The following is a 3,795-nucleotide window of genomic DNA, read 5'->3' on the forward strand; positions in this document are numbered from 1 at the left end:
GCTCACCTCAGCCTCCCTAGCAGCTGGGTTTAGAGGCATGCACCACCACACCTGGCTAATTTGTGTATTTTTTTGTAGAGATGAGGTCTTTTCATGTTGCCCAGACTGGTCTTGAACTCCTGGGCTCAAGCCATCCACTGGCCTCAGCCTCCCAAAGTGCTGATGATTACAGGCATGAGCCACCGTGCCCAGCCCTGAACTATTCTTTAGGGATGCACCAACCCTAAGGCCGATGTTATTCCCCTCAGTTTGCAGGTAAGACCTGAGGCACAGAGTGGCTGCACAATCGCCTTGCACTCCTTTTGGCAGAACTGGGGCTGAAGCTTCCTAGACCAGTGTTTTCCACTGGGCCACATGTTCTCCACTGCTGGGAACAACTGTTCTTAAAGGGACTTGCAGACATATTAGTAACCTCAAATGGTGACAGACTGGCTGTACATTTTGACATTAATATGTTGTCATAGTTTGACATAAATAGAACTATTCAATATTAGTACTTTTTTTTTCTTTTAAACCGTGGAGCCTCTAACCATTTCTACCAGACTTAATAAATGGCACTGCCATGTGCTTAATTAGTAAGTGTTGAGAGTTACTTTGCTGTGACGTATTCCCCTCCACTATCTTGGCCCATGTAGCATTTATAGGAAGGAGGCTTCCCATTTGTCCTCCCTTGTCCTGGGAGCACGTGGAAAAGGTCCAGGTCACTCAATCCTCCCTCCCTTCTTGGCTTATGGCCAAAATGCTTTCTGCCCTGATAGAGTTGATCCTTTAACTAGAAACTGGGAGTAAATGCCTAACATTGCAAGCAGAGACGCTGAAAAGGGAGCCTTCATGACACACATACCCTGCAGGATGTAGGGATGAGTGAATGGGAGAGAATGGAGTGGGGTGAGGAGTGAGTTCTACCTGCAGGAATGAAATCAAAGACCTGAAGCTACTGGGCTTCCCAGCCAGCCACCGGGAAACACACTGGAGCCCGAGGTAGGTGAATGTTTCTAATCTCCTAGAAAAGTCAATTAGGAGTGTTGAAACCATCGAGAAAAGAAATTTCCATCTTTTTTGACTCTGTTATCTCCTGCACTTGTCATTCCTGCCACCTTATTACCCTGCTTTTTTTAAAAAAAAAATTATCTAAAATAAAAAAATCTATTATAGACTTGTTTTTAGGAGACGTATAGGAGAGGAGCCGTGGGATATAGCTAATCTTAGGGGAAGAGCAGATGGTTTTAAAAAGGCAAAAAGGAAACTAACCTTCTAAGACTTGAAAATGGCGATTTATACCATGGTGATTAGGAGAGCAGCCTGCTGCCCTAGTCATGTTTGTGCTCGTGTGAGTGTGTGTGTGCCTGTCCACGTGTGTGCGTGCATGTGTGCATGTGCATGGTGTACATGTGAATGTGTGCATGCGCCCATGTATGTATGTGTGTGCACATGGGTCCACATCTGTGTGTCTGTGCATGTGTGTGGTGTGTGCATGTGTATTAATGAGTGTGGGGAGGAGGGGTCAAGTGTGAACACTCCAGAAAACATATCACTTTGGTTCTCAGTGGTCATTTGCTCTTTGGGGTGAATTAACTACATCCATACATGGAAAGCAGTATTTAACGAGGATGGGGGAGGAAAGTTCATAAGCACTGAGTCTTGAGGAGGAAACCAGATGGCCGGAAAGGGCTTCGGAAGACTCTCCTCTCGGTTTTGGGTTTTGGTTTTCAGGTCTTTGTGGTAATATTCTGTGCTTTGTTTTACTTTAAAACCGCCTGAAATATCGCGACTCTCAAAAATCCACTAGTCACTGCCCAAAGTCAAAGAATCTTTGCTCCGTTTTTTTCTTTTAAAATGTTTTGTTGCTTTTGCTCCCTATCTGCAGGGTTAGATGAGCTCTGCAGTTCCCTGTGCTATGCCTGCTAGGCGGCAGTCTCCACCAGTACAACTTGAGAATCCACCACGGAGCTTTCGCAGAGCCACCCCACGGGTCGGGACCTGATGACTGGTCTGGGGTGCATCCTGGGCATGGCTGGGCATGGAACTTTGAAAATCTGCCCAGAGGATTCTCAGAGATAGCCATGGCCGTGGTTGAGGGGACCACTGAATAAGAGAAAGAATGAAAGCGAATGCAGACGTTGATTCCTGAAACCTGGGAAATGGCTGCAGTGACGGCTAAAGAGACTACTCAGTCTCTTTACTCCTTTGTGGTGCAGGTATTTGGAGGCCCTGTGGTCCCAAGACTATGGATTATCTTCCTCCCACTGTCCCTTTGAATGGGAACACACTGTCATTCATATTTACACCTCTGTGGATGAGTGAAGCTTTAATACAGACATTCAGTGAACTGAACTGAACAGTTAAAAACAAAGTTGGATGAATGATGAGATGTGAAAAGAAGCAATCCCTTCAGATTCCCTTATCTTGCTTGCTTTAAATGTTCAAACACCCAAACAGGCTGATAAAAGAGTTCACGGAAAGCTGTGCGTAGCTTTCAGCCACAGCAATAGTCTGAGGTTTTAATTCTCTGGTGCCAATAATAAAATCATTTCAAATGCAAATAAAAAGTTAGTGTAGAAAATGACCAGTTTAGAAAAATTGTGCTATAGTTACCAGCTCTCATACAAACAGTGCCTGAGAAAGTCAGATCACAGGCTATAAACAGGCTATATTTAGATGACTGCCAATTCCAATGAGTTCCCAGACCTGGTCAGAGCTAGGCAGCTTCCCACTTGGACATTTTTGTCCAACAGGGTCTTGTCCCCTTGTAATCTGTGGACCCTCCCTTTTCCCAGGCTCCCGGGGAGACGGTCGTGTGGTTGCCCATCCTGCAGAGCCCCACCCAAACAGGATGGCCGCCAGCCCCTGGGCAGTGCTGGACCTCCAGCTGTGAGTTCAGCTGAGCTGTGTGATCCAGATGAGCTGCAGACTGTCCACAGGCTGCCACCCAGACGCTGGGTCACATGGGCTCCCCGTGGGCTTTATTCAGACTGGTCAGCCCTCCATGACTCCTAAGAAAGAAGATCCTTGCCAGGTCCTCGACTTCTTCTCCATCACAGGGCCATGGTGTGCCCAGATTTTGGAAAGAGAGAAAAGGAAAAAAAAAAAGTCCATCCACCGTCTCAAACATGTCTGTACCTCGCTTGCAAGTGGACAAAAAGCTCCTGTGAGGTTTTCGTTTTTGGCATGTCTTCTTCTCTCTAGAGACATAGTCCCTCTAAATGAGGAGGTGATTTGGGCCTCTGCTGGGCGGAGGCAGCTCCACACTTTGCCGAGGCCTAAACAAACCCAAACAGGAAGTGCAAGATCAACGAATGCCAGCCGTCCACACAGCAGGAGCAGAAACGCAGAAAGCTGTGCACCAGGAAGAAGGTTGACGTTAAGGAATCTGCCCTCGAGTATACACTCCACATTGGTCCTGTCTGACATGACAAACACAGAAACCCACACAGAAACCCACACACAAGCCCACACACAAACATGCACACAAACACACACACAAACACATACACAAACACACACACAAACACGCGCACACACACATACACCAACCCACACACAAACACGCACACAAATACGCACACACACACAAACACATACACAAACACACACACAAACACGCACACACACAAACACATACACAAACCCACACACAAACACGCACACACACACAAACCCACACACAAACACACACACAAACCCACACAAACACACACATACACAAACCCACACACAAACACGCACACAAACCCACACACAAACACGCACACAAACACACACACACAAACACACAAACCCACACACACACACAAA

At 46.7% G+C, this 3,795-nt stretch overlaps 1 protein-coding gene across 1 annotated transcript in view; it reads right to left on the minus strand.

Annotated features, from left to right (window-relative positions):
* Positions 1–2,311: 2,311 nt before the first annotated feature.
* LOC111548598 overlaps positions 2,312–3,795 on the minus strand; it is a 16,494-nt gene continuing 15,010 nt past the window's right edge. Inside the window, exon 7 of the mRNA XM_026456834.2 lies at positions 2,312–3,336. The gene's annotated coding sequence lies outside the window, so the exon portion shown is untranslated. The remainder of the gene's footprint in view (positions 3,337–3,795) is intronic.

Source organism: Piliocolobus tephrosceles, chromosome 5 (assembly GCF_002776525.5).
Source record: "Piliocolobus tephrosceles isolate RC106 chromosome 5, ASM277652v3, whole genome shotgun sequence".
Taxonomy (NCBI): Eukaryota; Metazoa; Chordata; class Mammalia; order Primates; family Cercopithecidae; genus Piliocolobus; species Piliocolobus tephrosceles.